Source organism: Mizuhopecten yessoensis, unplaced genomic scaffold, assembly GCF_002113885.1.
Source record: "Mizuhopecten yessoensis strain PY_sf001 unplaced genomic scaffold, ASM211388v2 scaffold11179, whole genome shotgun sequence".
NCBI classification, from domain to species: Eukaryota; Metazoa; Mollusca; class Bivalvia; order Pectinida; family Pectinidae; genus Mizuhopecten; species Mizuhopecten yessoensis.
In genome coordinates, this window is record NW_018408919.1 from 263,328 (window position 1) to 282,337 (window position 19,010).

Below are 19,010 nucleotides of genomic sequence, written 5' to 3' on the forward strand. Positions count from 1 at the left end.
TGTTTTGTCTGCATTTTGAATAATAGCCAGCAAGTTAAAGGTTTAATTTGTATAAAGACATTGCATGCCGGGAAATAATGAAAATAAGAAAACATATAAGATGACAAAAGTTGAAGAGTTCCCCAAAAATACCTCTGGGTCTTAATAAGCCTATGGACAGCCTGTTTGGTCTGCTGATAGAAGATACATTTTGCCATTTATTGTATTCAAATGCCGTATAAAGAAAAATACGAAGGATAAAGAGTAAATATTGATGAAAATCTAAATTGCGCCAACGAGCACGTGACCATAGGACTATGATAAGGCCCAACTACCTGAAGTTCTTTCATCGCCAAGCGGATATGTTCAAAAGCTCGAGACGGCAATAATAAGCTGAGTGTGGGATTCAGTGAAATTAATCAGGCGCGATAAGGCTATCTTTTTATAGAAAAACGCATGCTACCATCCTCTTAGAGATGCAAAATGATTAACATTGATATTTAACATCATTATAAGTTAAGACAGATATGGTTGTATAAGAGAAGTACTGAAGTAGTACACGTATAATGAGCCTTTTGTTTGTCTCTTAACAGATACTTTTATACAAATTACATTTCTAGGTTTATTAACCAAAAGTCATCTGCAGATTCGGGAAAGGAATAGACCAAAACATTAAGAAAGATAGAGTTACCGGTAACACAAAATATTTCTTGCGAATAATCTATACCTATTCGTCTTAATATATAATTGTCTGATGATTAATCAGTATGAATACGAAAATTATTAACACAATAATATTTAATAATAGTTTCAAAATATAACAAACCATACAATTATTGATCCTAATGACATTTAATGACAATTGCATAGAAATTTATTACAATAACACATGTTTTTTAAAACAAGACTACATATGTCATATTTTATCAACAAGATGTGCAATTCAATATATCTATATACATACTCATATCAGAACTACCAGGAAATGGTATGGTCATGTTTAGACCAACGTGGATGTGGTACAATTAAGAATTAATCTTTTAATACGAGCACTCTCCAATATTGTTTAATGGCTATTTAAATGGTGTGTTATTTAAAGTAACAACATTTAATGATTATTAAACGAATTTAAATGGCTAGTATATATTCAATTGACATACACATAAAGGAAGTCTGAAATAAAACACTTTTTAACCACAAACCCATGAAATATGCGCACTTCCGTTCATGTCGATCACTACTTTACACTTATGAAATACATCCAGGTGTAACGTACTATGAATCAAGACAAGAAATGTGTCACTGTTTCTCACGTGTCACGTCCTCGATATTCCAGGGGTTATGTTCACTTTCGACATCCGCACCCCTGAAATCGTCATAGCAAAATCGTGGATGAGACGAGAAGACTAGTTTGATCCTTTGATGTACATCAAAAGAATCTGTATGTCGCATAATAGTAAAAATAATTGCTTTAAGGTGAGTGTTGATCCTCTGCAATCTTCAAAGGACAGATATCATCCTTAGATATTGGTCAAATGTTTTAAGACCAATCAAATGGCTAGTCGCGTGCCCTTAAATTTGCTTTGACATATTCCAGGGGTGCAGAGAGCAAAAATGAGCAAAGCCCTTGGAGTATCGAGGATGCACGTGCCATTTCACAGTATAATTCCATTGCCCCCGACGGAACGACTGTTTCACGTTTCCCTCTATTAAATCCGCTGCAAAAAGCGTAGGAAATCTACAATATCACATATTTGTTATCGCATAACACAAATAAGTTCATGGACATTATATTTGCACGTGACACAATGGTTACTTTCTTATTTGAACTAGCTCAAAGTAACAATATGGCAGGGGTTTATTGCTTTAAGTATTCTCCATATTGTCTATATGTAGATTACGAATATAAGCTCCGGATATTTTGAACGTGTTAATTTCTCACATGTCACAAGTGCAGATCTTTGCATACCGAATATATCCAACTATTCCAAATTGTAAATTGAAACTTATAATAGCATTCCACAGTGTTGTGAAGATTGTTATCCAGGAAAAGTGAATACATTTTTAGATTATCCTATTACATTGACGTTTAAACCAATAAACTATTTTTAAACGGGAAGGTGATACACGGGGGATGTATCAACTCAAACATCCTTGATCAGCTAAAATTAGGCCACAGATACCAAATAACTCCTGTCTTTTGGAGGCATGTGAATTGTCGGTCCTGATGTTCCCGGATTAACAAATCAAGTAAAGTGTATAGTGTCTTTTCTTAACCAAATATCCGTTTTTGGGTACCAATCCGATCAAGCCCAAGAAGAATATATTCTGAAACACACTTCTATTGCATCACACAAACTATGACAATGATATCATTTCAACAAGCAACCAGAGATTATTTGGATAAAGGAAATCGAACACTGACAAATACTGGCATTTGTATATTTACTGAAATATTCAATGTCTAATATACAACTAACGTCTGGTTGCTATGGAAACGTGACTTGGATGACGCTTTCACAGTGTACCTAACTCATTTCAAACATTCGTGCTGAGGAAGTAATTCCAAACATCACTTTGTTTTGTATACGTCAAACCCGAGAGATATCACAAGTCTTTAAACCTATGTTCTCCCACATATATTGGATCCATTGAGTTTAAATAGCCTTCCATTGTTGCTCAATTATGCTAATCCTCTGACCAAAGCGCGTTGAATGTTTTGCTATGACGTCATGAACGGGTCACCCCTTGGTCAAACACTACCATCCGGACTCGGAGAGACGGTGAGATAAGATAAAGTCGTGTCCTTTTCACTGCTTGTGTCCTCCATTTCGAACTCGGTATTGACAGTACCGCTAGCTCCACTAATTCCCTGCCGTCTTACACGCAGTTTTTTCTTAAACGTCTGTTCCTTTTTCTGCATGTGTGTGGTGTACTCCCTGTAGAAGAGGTAGATGACTCCGACAAGGAGAGTGGTGCCTACCAAGATGCTGAACGAAATGAGGAAATAGTTGGCGGGTCCAAGACGTACTGGCCCCGGAACAGTCTGACCTGGATGGAAATAATAACGGAGGTAGAATTTAATAACAGGAAGTGTTATGTAACAAAAACCTTTCACTTGAAAAATGTAAATTGAAGTTGCATTTTGATGGCGTGTATTATATCGGCATCCGATAGAAAGGATATGAAAAAACCTGGAAGTTCTATTATAACGTAAATGTAAAGTCAAAGACTAAAATATGAATAAATAAACGGAAGTGATGTAACAGATATAACATTTGTGATAATGAGGTTGTTGTAAATGATATAATACTAGAACAATCAACATTTTTCATTTACTTCAGCGGTCATAGTACTACAAAAATGAACCTAGGATACACATTGGTTTCTATCTATTAATTTGGTCATTTATAGAGGTTGTCAAAAATGAACTTCACTCCACCATACAGCTGTTTCGTCCTTCTTTCACTCATCGTTGATGCTGAGGGCCAAAAAGTTGGAATTCAACTTGGTTTGAGCTAATGTTGCAACAAAAGGAGAGGTGCTAAAAGATTTTTCCATGTATCTTTCTTTTTATCAATTATGAACTTTTCTTGAGGTAAATTAGAGATATGGACCAGAGAAAGTGTTGCTGACAGAGACGAAGTCTCGGTAAGTATAACTTTTTCAGGTTCATATACTACCACATAATCACCGACATAAGAGTCGTGAATTATCATATTAGATGCTAAATAAAGTTTTACTTATTACACCAGATGAAACATATGAAAACTATCAGGAGAAAATACTGCATTTGGCAGAGAATATTGTGACGTTACAATTGAAATGACGTCATTGAAACTAGAAAATGTCTGTAAGACATAAATGCCCCCGCTCAAGGATTGGACGGGACGCGACAGGACGGGACGGGACGGGACGGGACACGACGCGACGGGACGGGACAGACATGGGCAACACTAGTACTATATCCCCCCATGTTATGGCGGGGGCACAAATTTAAATAAAATCAAAACAGTAACACCGAGTCAATTTCACAAATCACTGACCTCCACGTGATTATGAGGACCAATGAGGATGAAGGAAAGATTTGTTTTAGTGTCATCTAATATAATTATGTCAGTATGAACCAACAATAGCATGCATATTCAGCTTTGAGCCCTCTATCTAAAACATAAAACTGCATTGTTCTAACTGTTAACACATATCAGTTGATACTAGTGTTTACATAGAGTGTCCATAAATAGATTAGATCTACTTCAGCGCTAACTTCACTCGAGATTACAACAGATTGGAATGTTGTTGAGATAAAAAATCGAAACTTACAAACAGGGTTTGAGTTAGGGGTCTGTTTACGAAACACTACATGGCTACACGTGTATTAGGTAAACTTACCCAGTGGGTTTAAATTGAACTATGCTGGCGTGTCAGTTCAATAAAACAATGCAAGGTAATCATATACCCAGTCACATAAAATAATTTAACATTCAAAATATAATTCATTGAAACCTGTTGCTGTCGAATTTGATACCTGAATATTCCGACATTCTGTGTATTCTAGCATAATGCTCTGACCCTACTTCTACCAAAAAATATTAGTTAATTCATTCCTAAATCCTGTTCAATTAATTTGATCAACAGAGTGTCAGAAAAATCTAGGTTTCACAAAATATAAAAACTGCTATTAGGTAAACATGTTAATGTGTATACGTACTCATAGTAGACCAGAATTTCAGCATAAAGATAAGTCCTGTGACGTCATCGGAAGTTGTTGAGAGGCGGATGTAAACGGCACTGCTACTTGTCGTTATGACACCACGTGACAGATAGCCTTTACACCAAACACGTATAGTCTCATGATTCGTCAAACCTGGCAAGGACAAAAAATAACAATGTGAAGTGAGGTCACCACGTGACGGATAGCCTCTACACTAAACACAAATAGTCTCCTGACTATTCAAACCTGGCAAGGACAAAGGATAACAATGTTAAGTGAGGTCACCACGTGACAGATAGCCTCTAAACTAAACACATATAGTCTCCTGACTATTCAAACCTGGAAAGGACAAAAAATAACAATGTGAAGTGAGGTATCCACGTGACAGATACTGTAGCCTCTACACCAAACACATATAGTCTCCTGACTATTTAAACCTGGCATGGACAAAAAATAACAATGTGAAGTGAGGTCTCCACATGACAGATAGCCTCTACACCAAACACATATAGTCTCCTGACTATTCAAACCTGGCAAGGTCAAAAATAACAATATGAAGTGCATCACAATACTCTACTGTAAACAATACACTATCAGGCACGGTGCAGTGTGATTTACAGTAAACATGAATCAATATTAAACTGATTTGAACCATACAGCTTAGCATGTAAAGGATCGTATTCATTTTACTTAAATGGTTAAACGCGTAGATAATTGAATCAAATTGAATATGGAAACAAAGTTGTCAATACATGCGTATTTTTAGACACTAAGGATACTCAATGTGATGGTATGTCGTTGATAGGATTTTGAAGAGTGCGGTGATTCTTGTACACTTGTTTAGATTTTTCGAGAAATACCAAAAATCAATTTCTTTCTCTCTTACTTGGTAAAAAGTGTCTGTGTATAGTGTTGAAGAAAAACGAATATGACGTCTTGAAAATTATAAATAGGAGCTTGAATTTTGATATAGAAACGTAAGCGCAAAATTTATCAAGGTATATTCTGTTTAATAAGGTGTTAATCTTGGGGAAAATCAAATGAAAGATCCATTTTCATCAAATACATTCTCTTATTACACATATAAATTGGAGAATAATGTTTTTTCACATGTGATAAAAGTGGAATCGAATCAATAGAAACCTCTTATCAATTGGTATATACAAAAATTCTGAAGTCACGTGACAAGGAAACGAAAATCAAACTGGTGAATGATGTAGGGTCGAATAGCCCTAAAACATAAAACATAAAATAGCATTTCACTATCACTCGTAAAAACACTGTCAGATATCTGCCAAATTTGTTATATCATGTTTAGACATCATTTTTTATATTTTAACTAAAATGTGCTCATAGTCGTCATTTTCACTTTACGACATGAAGTATCTGGTTAATTTTAGATTATAAATGTTGTTTAATCAGAAAATATAGTTCTAACTGTAGCTATTGCGGCTTCCACATAATATCACAAGTATCATGAAACAACATATCATTTACTTTAATGATTTTCGTTTTACTTGTGTTAGCCAAGGGTTTGTTTGGTTTGCTTGTGTTTTACGTTCTATTAACATATATGGGCATTTAAGGACGTGCCAGGTTTTGTTGGTATAATAAAGCCGGAGTACCCGGGAAAAACCACTGACTATACGGACAGTACCTGGGAACTGCTCCACGTATAGTAGGTCTCGAACCCTTGACCAAGTGGTGGAGGGCTAGTGATAGCAGAATGTCAGACGCCTTAACCACTTTGCCACCGCGGCCCCTCGGAGAGTTGTAAAATGGTGACGTCATAAAACGTTCTTATAGGCACCTTTTCTTTTTGCTGTGTTCTACATAATAATGCTGATCATGTTAGATAACCATTTTTAATCTTTTGATCTGTTTGGTTTGGTTTTATTTTGTTTTGTTTAACGTCCTATTAACAGCTAAGGCTTTTTAAGGACGTGCCTCCATGTGTGTTGTGTTTGCATGCGTGCGTGAGTGAGTGTGCTGGAGACAAGGTTATAGCGCTATCTCACTGAAATATCATGCCGAAGGCGCCAAGCACAGCATTCCGCCCGGTCCAATTATACTGACAACGAGTGAACCAGTTGTTGTCATTCCCCTTTATGCTGAACGTTAAGCAGGGAATACCAACTACCATTTTAAGGCCTTGATTAGCAGCACCACTGATGGGTCCTTCATAGCCAAAATGGCCATGTGTTACGGTAAAATATTAACTGTACTTTACTTTCACTATCTACTGTCAAATATGTTCTCCCTTTTTCGATATTCTAGTGATTATTTACATATCACGCATTTAGGAGAAATATCTAGCATCATGCATAACTGATAGATATTTTGCAATCAATTGTTGTTTGCAATTATACATTCTAAAGAAATGATTAATTTACAATACTCATCGATCTTTCACGTAATGGTAATTGTGCTATAGCCCTGTGGCTGATGAGTCTTTTTAACGTTACTGATATGGGTTCGATAGCGGCCGAGTAAAGTAAAGGAAATATATACTTAGATTTGTTCTTGTTTGATGTTGTTACCTGAAATATCTACATAGCTTTGCTTTTGTTTGATGTCGTTACCTGTAGCCATTGTGCATTGTGAACATATTCACTCTTTGCCAATATGAATTGATTATAATTGTGTAAGCCTACACGTAGATTTTTATCATGTATTATTAGCCATGTCGGTACAACGTCTCATACAATACACGTATTTAACATGTACCTATTCACTGTGTCTAATGAAAAGGCAACTCTGATTTCTGTTCAGGTTACACTGCTTTAACTATTATTTCGTGCGTATTTAATCAATGTAAAATAAGTTGACATGCCTTTATTGTGAAAATATTAACACCTTTTCCATTATCACATCTGAAAGGTGTTTGATGTCCCCGTGTGGAGTTGAATACAATCAGTCGAGACATTTGATATGACTTTGTTAGTCTATGTACCTTGTCGGTATCTGGAGAAACGACCCTAAGCATTGCAAAATAAAACGATTATGTCATTCATGAGTATAGTTATTGGTATGTTTCACAATGCAGACATAAGCAAAAGACGCAACAAGGCCAGTGCGGAAAATGTTAATCCTCATATCCGCGATACATTGTTTCACCTCTAGATAAACTCAATTTGGACAAAGTTTCTTCCGTTGAACCGCTAGCTCAGTTGGTAAGCGGGGTAGCATTACATTCTAAGGTCCAGAGTTCGAATCCAGGGACCAGTTGTTCATAAAGTGATTATCTTAATCAGTGATTAGTGCATTTTTGTGTGTGTATTTTTAGAACACAACCATTAATTGAATTAAAATCTTTCCAGATAGCAAAGATTTAAGCACAGTTAACTTACATGCAAAATGACGAGTTTTTACCTTGTATATTGACCGAATTAATAGATGTTGAAAATTGGTCGTTAAACAGTGATTAAGCTTACCACCCTTTGAACCACTGAACCCTGATCCTTACATTCGGAACACTGTTGTTGGTCCTTACATTCGGAACACTGTTGTTGGTCCTTACATTCGGAACACTGTTGTTGGTTCTCTTCGTTTATTTTATCTTATCATTTTCTTTAAAGTCCCGCAAGGAATGGTTTTATTCAAAAAATATATAAATAAAAGTGTATCAAAACAAAAATCATGCCGAAAAAACCCAGTTTCCATTGCAAAGTTACATTTTTGTCATTGGTACATGGACCCTTACGAAAAACGATAGCTTTACAAGTTGTATATTGTTTGAGTTATAATATCGTCCCTTCAGTTGCGTAGTGTTGTAATATATATTCACCGGTACGTTTGAGTATAGATCTGCTGTGTCCGTGAAATGCATCTTTGTCCAATATTACTGAGGTAGCCGTCTGCTATAGATGCCGTATCCTACGCTTGATTTGAAGTTTACAGTGGTGTCGTTTACCTTACTTGATAAACAACAGGATGTGCATTAAGAACTAGAGACTTAAAGATGGCCACGGGCCCTGTAGGGTCAGTGGCGTATCCATTTGACCAATCTTCAACTTAGAATGACAACCGAGTAAAACGTTTAATGGGAGAATTAATCAATGTATCTCATAAAGTGATGGCATTATCAATAACGAGTCTATTGGTGGATGGTATTGTTAGCTTTTCTGAGAGCTCATCTGAATTTGAGAATGAAGCTGTTATGAAATAATGTTTGAGTATATAATGTTAAAAATGCACAAATACCGCCGATTTGATAAGATTTATCAAAATTTCAATGAAATTCAACCCATGGAAACATCTTCATTTGTATACACACGACAAAGAGGCGGGCTTTAGAAGCTGACAGTTCTTTAGATAAATGGACACTTAAATGGTTGTAATCAAAAGTGCATTTAGAAAGTGCATAGCATACTGCAATATATATATTGGGGAATGTTGTGAATTACACATTGCATTTCACACAGTATGAATACATTCTGTTTTGTGAGATATACATACAGGGGTTATTAGGTTATTAGGTATCGAAGCATGTAAAGACTCAAAGGTAAGGGTAATATACCGTTTTTAAATTTTAACTTGTTATCATTATTGAGCAGGACAGCATAGGCATACTAGATAACGACAGGATGTTGGCTGGTAACACAGTGCTACTTACATGGAGTTATACTTTGTACATAAAAGTAGTAATAGATTGTGTATAAATGTAGTTTTTAATCTACCTATATATCAATGTATTTATGCTTTGCACTTATTAGTTATACTTTGTAAATAAAAGTAGTTATACTTTGTATATAGGAGTATTTATACTTTGTATATAGGAGTAGTTACACTTTGTATATAGGAGTAGTTATACTTTGTATATTGGACTAGTAACACTTTATATATAGGAGTAGTTATACATTGTACATATGAGTCGTTCTACTTTGTATATAGGAGTAGTTATACTTTGTACATATGAGTAGTTATACTTTGTATATAGGAGTAGTTATACTTTGTACATATGAGTCGTTATACTTTGTATATTGGAGTAGTTATACTTTGTACATAGGAGTAGTTATACTTTGTATATAGGAGTAGTTATACTTTGTACATATGAGTAGTTATACTTTCTATATATGAGTCATTATACTTTGTACATATGAGACGTTATACTTTGTATATAAGAGTAGTAATACTTTGTACATATGAGTCGTTATACTTTGTATATAGGAGTAGTTATACTATGTACATATGAGTAGTTATACTTTGTACATTGGACTAGTAACACTTTATATATAGGAGTAGTAAAACTTTGTACATATTAGTCGTTATACTTTGTATATAGGAGTAGTTATACTTTGTACATATGAGTCGTTATACTTTGTATATAAGAGTAGTAATACTTTGTATATAGGAGTAGTTATACTTTGTACATATGAGTAGTTATATTTTGTATATAGGAGTAGTTATACTTTGTATATAGGAGTAGTTATACTTTGTACATAGGAGTAGTTATACTTTGTACATTGGACTAGTAACACTTTATATATAGGAGTAGTTATACTTTGTACATATTAGTCGTTATACTTTGTATATAGAAGTAGTTATACTTTGTATATAGCAGTAGTTATACTTTGTACATATGAGTAGTTATAATTTGTACATATGAGTCGTTATTCTTTGTATATATGAGTAGTTATACTTTGTATATAAGAGAAGTAATACTTTGTACATATCAGTAGTAATACTTTATATATAGGAGTAGTTATACTCTGTACATATGAGTCGTTAAACTTTGTATATAGGAGTAGTTATACTTTGAATATAGGAGTAGTTATACTTTGAATATAGGAGTAGTTATACTTTGAATATAGGAGTAGTTATACTTTGTACATATGAGTCGTTATACTTTGTACATAGGAGTATTTATACTTTGTATATAGGAGTAGTTATACTTTATATATAGCAGTAGTTATACTTTGTATATATGAGTAGTTATACTTTGTACATATGAGTCGTTATACTTTTTATATAGGAGTAGGTATACTTTGTATATAGCAGTAGTGATACTTTGTACATATGAGTAGTTATACTTTGTGTATAGGAGTAGTTATACTTTGAATATAGGAGTAGTTATACTTTGTACATATGAGTCGTTATACTTTGCATATAGGAGTAGTTATACTTTGTATATAGGAGTAGTGATACTTTGGACATATCAGTAGTAATACTTTGTATATAGGAGTAGTTATACTTTGTCCATATGAGTCGTTATACTTTGTACATAGGAGTCGTTATACTTTGTATATAGGAGTAGTTATACTTTATATATAGCAGTAGTTATACTTTGTATATATGAGTAGTTATACAAAGAATAACTACTCCTATATACTTTGTATATAGGAGTAGTTATACTTTATATATAGCAGTAGTTATACTTTGTATATATGAGTAGTTATACTTTGTCCATATGAGTCGTTATACTTTGTACATAGGAGTCGTTATACTTTGTATATAGGAGTAGTTATACTTTATATATAGCAGTAGTTATACTTTGTATATAGGAGTAGTTATACTTTGAATATAGGAGTAGTTATACTTTGTACATATGAGTAGTTATACTTTGAATATAGGAGTAGTTATACTTTGTACATATCAGTCGTTATACTTTGTATATAGGAGTAGTTATACTTTATATATAGCAGTAGTTATACTTTGTATATATGAGTAGTTATACAAAGAATAACTACTCCTATATACTTTGTATATAGGAGTAGTTATACTTTGAATATAGGAGTAGTTATACTTTGAATATAGGAGTAGTTATACTTTGAATATAGGAGTAGTTATACTTTGTACATATGAGTCGTTATACTTTTTATATAGGAGTAGGTATACTTTGTATATAGCAGTAGTGATACTTTGTACATATGAGTAGTTATACTTTGTATATAGGAGCAGTTATACTTTGTATATAGCAGTAGTTATACTAGTAGTTATACTTTGTACATATGAGTAGTTATATTTTGTATATAGGAGTAGTTATACTTTGTACATTGGACTAGTAAGACTTTATATATAGGAGTAGTTATACTTTGTACATAAGAGTAGTTATACTTTGTACATTGGACTAGTAATACTTTATATATAGGAGTAGTTATACTCTGTACATATGAGTCGTTAAACTTTGTATATAGGAGTAGTTATACTTTGTACATAAGAGTAGTTATACTTTGTATATATGAGTAGTTATACTTTGTATATAGAAGTAGTTATTCTTTGTATATAGGAGAAGTTATACTTTGTACATAGGACTAGTAACACTTTATATATAGGAGTAGTTATACTTTGTACATAGGAGTAGTTATACTTTGTTTATATGAGTAGTTATACTTTGTATATAGGAGCAGTTATACTTTGTATATAGCAGTAGTTATACTTTGTTTATAAGAGTAGTTATACTTTGTACATATCAGTAGTAATACTTTATATATAGGAGTAGTTATACTCTGTACATATGAGTCGTTAAACTTTGTATATAGGAGTAGTTATACTTTGTATATAGGAGTAGTTATACTTTGTATATATGAGTAGTTATACTTTGTATATAAGAGTAGTAATACTTTGTACATATCAGTAGTAATACTTTGTACATAGGAGTAGTAATACTTTGTATATAGGAGTAGTTCTACTTTGTACATAGGAGTAGTTATCCTTTGTATATATGAGTAGTTATACTTTGTCCATATGAGTCGTTATACTTTGTACATAGGAGTAGTTATCCTTTGTATATATGAGTAGTTATACTTTGTAATTATGAGTAGTTATACTTTGTATATTGCAGGAGTTATACTTTGTATATAGGAGTAGTTATACCTTGTACATATGAGTAGTTATACTTTGTATATATGAGTAGTTATACAAAGAATAACTACTCCTATATATAAAGTTTAACGACTCATATGTACAAAGAATAACTACTCCTATATACTTTGTATATAGGAGTAGTTATACTTTGTACATAGGAGTAGTTAAATTTTGTATATAGGAGTAGTTATACTTTGTACATATGAGTAGTTATACTTTGTACATATGAGTAGTTATAATTTGTACATATGAGTCGTTATTCTTTGTATATATGAGTAGTTATACTTTGTACATATGAGTAGTTATACTTTGTACATAGGAGTAGTTATACTTTGTATATAGGGATAGTAATACTTTAGATAATACTGTATTTATACTTTGCATATATAAGTTATACTTTGTACATAAAAGAATTTAAACTTCGTACATAAAAGTAGTTATACTTTGTTCATAGATGTAGTTTTACTTTGCACTTTCTAATCAAACTTACATAAAGGTAGTTATACATTGTACATAGAAGTAGTTATTCTTTGTGTACTTAAGTATTATACGTTGTTCATAGAAGTAGTTATGCTTGTACTGTTACTCTGGTCACACTATCATAGATTTTTATGACATTTAAGCATAGCTATATGTTTTACAAAAGCTTCACACTAGCTATAAATTGTTGGAAGATAGAAGACTGATTTTTACATTTTTATTCAACGTCATAAATAGTTCTAACATTGGTCATTGTATTTAATCTAAACGTTGACATAAAAATATCAGCGTTCCCAATAAAGGTATTATCATATTAGTGTCAGAAGATAAAAAGCTTACACTGGAAGCGAACGAAAAGTTTTGCTGTATACATTTCATCAATCTAAATATTTACACCTCCGCCTAATCTTAGAGTTCAATATGAGCTATTGACATAGGCATTCACAAACAAGCTGATGGGTCGGGTTACCTTGCTTAATTACTGGAGGTTATTTGCCAGAGGACAGCCTTCGCTGTATTCCATATTGTCGAATTGAATTGGCAATGAATTTATCACATTTAATTATCAAGTTTTTTTATTAATTGGCTCAGATCTTTGAAAGGAATCTAAAGAATACTCCATAGAATATTTTCCATTCAAATTAATGATTTCATTAAATATTGACAATAGCCAAGAAGTCGTCCGCAAAGTCTGAATAGACTTTAGTAATATAGAGGTTCCCTATGGGAATGAAACGTAGGATGAAGTCACCCTGACAGAAAAAAGTGAATTTGTCTTAAAGGATTGCAATAAGAAAATATTAAGTATCCCGAAATGTTCTTACACGATCAATGTTTTGTTTGCTTGTTCAGGGTTTTGAGTACTCATACAATCTTTCAATGCATATCAAAGTAGGAACAGAAGCTGCAGGTATATTTTATACAACAAAAAATGAAATAATATTTTCTAAACAAGGCCTTTTATCATGTTTTCGTTGTAAATTGTAATTTATATATAAATACAGTATAGATTATACAAAAATATTTAACTGTTTGGGAAGTTTTTGTGTGATGTCTATAACATTACTATGTGCATTATAACAGTAAAATCTCGTTATACTGCCACCGTTTGTCCAGATAAATTTTGGCGTTATAAAGGGGTTTGGCAATAAATTGAGGAAAATGCATAAAGGGATTCTTGAGAAAACAAGAAAAATGGAAATTGAACTATATTAACGTTAAACGAGTTGTCAAAAGGACGAAGGGCATTATATCGAGGTTTTCATGTTCATGCAATACAATAACTTTGCATATGATTGACATATATTACCTACAGATTTATTGTGTAACATCTATGGATAAGAATGTAGTTAAAGCAAATAAAAATGTTTACACTAGGGAATAGCGTAAACAAATCATTCTCCTTGAATTCTGACGGCTCATGAAGGAGTGAAAAATTGTCAGACATATCTGGATCCCTGTCTAAGGTATCTTTAGACTCTGTATGATTAGATGAGGAAGATAACTGACCTACTTAAGCTGACTAACAAGTGCCATCAGGGTCAGGTGGTCATGAAGAGAAAGATTATCATATTGAAGTTAAAGCATGTTGTTGATTACATTTCAATGACATGGCAAGATATTCAGATGTAGTCACAAACATATTATATATTACATGCAGGAAAACGACTTATGGTGAAGCGCCATGCTATTTATGTTTGGAATACAGATTTATTGGCCGATGTGTCGCGTCATCATTTCATCCTCTCGTAATTAATCGTTATTGGATTCGCCCTTAACCGTGAAGCCGCGGGTATCTAGCTTGGGATTGAAGATATACGAACAAGTTAATCAGCTGTGAAATATTGGTATTGTACACTTTCACAGCAGCGACACGTCCGCTTTACAGAAAATAAATTTATTCCAGTCTTGAGGGATATCGTGAATGTAATAAAAGAGTAAAATGTTAAACGGACGTTGTTGGAATGCTAATAAATGAAGACGAAGTGTTGACATTGTACAGCAAAGGCGTGGTTTTTAAACTCCCGTTACTGCATTAGTTATTGACATATATAGGACAGGTTCTGTGTAATGGCACATACGCAAAATATGTTTACATTGTATGATTAATATAGGGTAAGATTGGTCTTGCTAGCTATCACATGATGTATTGTGTTTTATTTTATATCCCTTTAAAAAACAACTGGTGTAATGTTGGCTTTTTCTTTCTGAAATAAACTAGTTATAATAGTTAACTTTTTTTTTTAAATCGATATAACAATTTTGAACTATTCTTACGACGAACAAAGCTATTAAATATATTTAAGACAATTTGAAAACGTGAAATTGACAAGCATCAATCATATTTATAGCAATTCATAATGAATTTGAGTTAGGAAATGAATGTCACAGAAAAATACTTATCTAGCGAAATTAAGGTGAGTCACGGGTACCGAATCATAACATAATGAACATAATGAAAAACAACGATTTGAAATTTCCCCTTTATAGTCACGTTGACAACTTTTCATTACATAATTCAAATATTGATAATATAATGTGCATGCTTATAAGAATTTGAATTGTCCAAACGTAGTAAGTTGATACTAATATTAGTGACAGTAAGGAAAAACAAATTTCTTCCTTTACGACATGACCAAATCTCAGACCCCTGACCCCGATACCTTAATACAAACATGATTTTGACAATTTTGAAAGAAACCAAGAAACCAGTGACAAAATAACCCTTTCACCCCTAGGCAACTTTAGTAAACTCTACCATACAGTTATCTGAGTCCATTATGGTCTACAGTGGTGAAAGGGTAAAACTTATCATACTTATGATACTTATCATAAGTATTAAGTCTCATAAGTATTTATAAATAAACGTTCAGACATGCATTGGTGTTTACTTTCTAATCATTTTTATATTACGACACTCAACAATCAAACACTTATGGTTTTGTTTACTCTCTCAAACAATTGTAAACAGAAATCGGCGAGCAGTATGATTTATAGATACCGTAACTGAAACAGCTGACATGCCGATTTGGCATGAACGGTACACAATATGTATAAAAAGTTAAAAGTTAAAAAGTGGGTTTGTTTTTAATAAACATATTAACTTCAATTAGATTCATCAGTTTGGAAATATGTGATATCAAAGTTTTACTTTTTACACAAACACATCGCTCACTCAGTCATAGCTTGACAAAGGGACTAGTCGGTCTAGAAATGTTGTGACAGGTTTAATACATGTACGTACATTGTTTGTGTAAAAAGTAAAACTTTGATATCAAATATATTAACTTATCTATCTAGTAAATAATAATACTAGATAGGTATGTGTACACATATGCGTTAAAATGAGTTTTAATTGTAAAATCTCATTTCACTGTCACCATTATAAAGGAGTTAAGCGCAATATTTGCTGTAATATATTATCGATATATTTGGGGTTTTGTATCACTATTAATGATAGAAAAGCAGGTACTTATACTAATACTATGATTGGATTAAAGGAAAGAGTGACACATTACCGAGACCAATCATGGACCCCATACTGTGCAGTCCGACACTTTTACCTTAAGCCAAACTAATCCTTTCCCATACAGAGCTAGTGAGCAAAAATTGTACGTGGTAATCGTTCACAATATCCTCCCCTTTTACCAAATTACTCAACCCAGCAGACGACATAATTTACAATCCAGATTCGAATAAATCCCATAGTTAAGAAAATAAGGGTTGGTCATTGTACCAGTTTATAACAGACAGTAGTAACAAAAGAAACGGGCGCCTGCAATTAGGAAAGCAACGGGAACCCCATATTTCGTACGACGGTATCACTGAGCTGAAGAGACACCCTACCCCTCCCCCTGTTTTCCCCTCCAAGTGGTAACTTTGACATATAGTTCAATACTCCCCTCTGATGACATGTACGATGTTGTTATCAATATTATTAATAATAACAAATGATAAAAAAAAAAATCCCCAAATTTTACAACGACGTCGGTAAAGGATGTTTGAAAAATGTATTAAGTATCAAAGCAGTCCTGTTCTATGTCAGTTAAGTCCTAATATTCATATAATGATTACCTGAATAAAATAATACAATAATATGTGTAAAAGTATTATACTTACATTACCACGAAATAAGACTGGCATCACCGATATATTAAACCGTAGTGCTAGCTTCATGTCTGCCGAGTAATGAAAGTATACAGCCCCATTCACTCGCTATTTACTTTATATATAGAGTATGTAAATTATAATGTACACCTTAGGAAGGTTGTATCACCCGTTACACCTGAGCAGTCTCACCTGAGAATCTGACGCGGTGTACCTGTATGCACCTTTGCGGGGTAGCAATAGCCATTCCTTCTCACTTGTACTACGTCACGAATTCGGGGAGGTTTCGATGATGTAAGAAATTCTATTGTTTTAGTGCTAGTACAACTTACCTGGCACCCCACAACATTCACGTTGTTACCAAGGACAGATTCTTAACAACAGATATTGAGGCAGTACATAATACTATGATGTAGATAGAACAACTTTTTTTTGTCGTAGAAGTGATGATCGGTGTTAAAAACCAAGAGTATGTTAACACCTACCTTCCGTCGAGACGATCGAATATCCATCGCTTAGTGTGATTAATTATGGCAATGTAACGGGATGGCATTGGTATTCCATTTTAACCTTGGCCTCAATGATTACACATTTACACGCGTATCACCGGGTGAACAGGTTTGATGACGTAATTAACTTAATGTGACATGCCATGTTTTCTAATATTGAAATTAAGCACCTAAAACAACATACCAGCCTACGTACAGTGGTTACATCCCGAGAGAATGGTTTCAGATTTCCAATTATAACGAATAGTTCTAATAATTAAATAACACAATAACAGGAAACGCCCATATAAAATGTTGACATTGGTATGTAGCTGAGTCCTCAGACGCAAGGAGACAATACTATTTGTTTACTTTTAGTAAAATTAGCCCCTTCTTGAAAGACAGGGTTAAACTGTGATAACAACAAAGAGTCATAAGTGCTCGACTATGATAGTACGTACATGCCCTCGATTGTTTATCGAACAGTAAAGCATACAGAGTCTGCGATTTATTGGGATATAAACGACCCAGGCAGTGTAGTGTAAAGTTTTGTTAGCTTGATGATATGTCATGTATTCATATTTTTATGAAAGTTTCTATTTATATTAAAATGTACCTCTATATATTTAACTTTTTAAAGTTGCTTATATACAGAGAGACCTTGTTTTTTATTCACACACTTAATAACTAAAAAAAAATGTTAAGAACATGTGGAGGTTAAAAATTAAAACATAGATTCTACTGTTAAAGCTAACAATGCTATACAAAATTTGTTTATGCTTGATTCTATGTAAACTGGTACGATGTTAGTATAGGAATAATTTTCGTATCAAATTGCATGAAGATCAATCAGGGTAATATTTTTCTCCCGGGTTCAAAAATCTTACAGAATAAACATCAATATTGTCCATCGGTCATGCTTTTTATGTCAACTTTCCGATCTATTTTAATACAACAAAAACCTATGAAAGGCTTAGCATCAACATGTTTCCTAATACAACATTAACGCATACAGTCAAACCTGTATTGAGCAACTTAAGATGTCTACTGAGAGGTATCGTACAACAGTTTATCCAAATCTGTTCACTTAACACAGTTGTTCTATTTAGGATAGAAACAGTATGTTTTCATCCGGTACGATCTCATCCTACCATTAGTGACCATCGAAAGACATAATGTTTGCGAAAATGGTAATCAATATGACAATGTGAGTATATATAGATATGATTTATGTCTGCATTTCCACTGCCATTGATTATATATTATACAAACAGTATCCTTTATTGACTGGAAGTTTTTACATTGGTCACACATGATTTACCCATTACAGAATTTTAAGGGAATAGAATGAAATCTTTTGTGATAAAACAGTATCTTTGATTGGCTTGAAGTATTAAAAAACCAGTAACAAATATGATTGATTAATTATTGAATGT

The 19,010-nt window shown here is 33.2% G+C and overlaps 1 long non-coding RNA gene across 1 annotated transcript; it reads right to left on the reverse strand.

Moving 5' to 3' along the window:
* Positions 1–822: 822 nt before the first annotated feature.
* Positions 823–17,195, reverse strand: LOC110440310. Its single transcript, XR_002461733.1, has 3 exons — positions 17,099–17,195; positions 4,691–4,846; positions 823–3,030 (listed from the first exon to the last, which is right to left on the reverse strand). It is a non-coding gene; the product is annotated as an uncharacterized LOC110440310 (long non-coding RNA).
* Between the last annotated feature and the right edge of the window lie 1,815 nt (positions 17,196–19,010).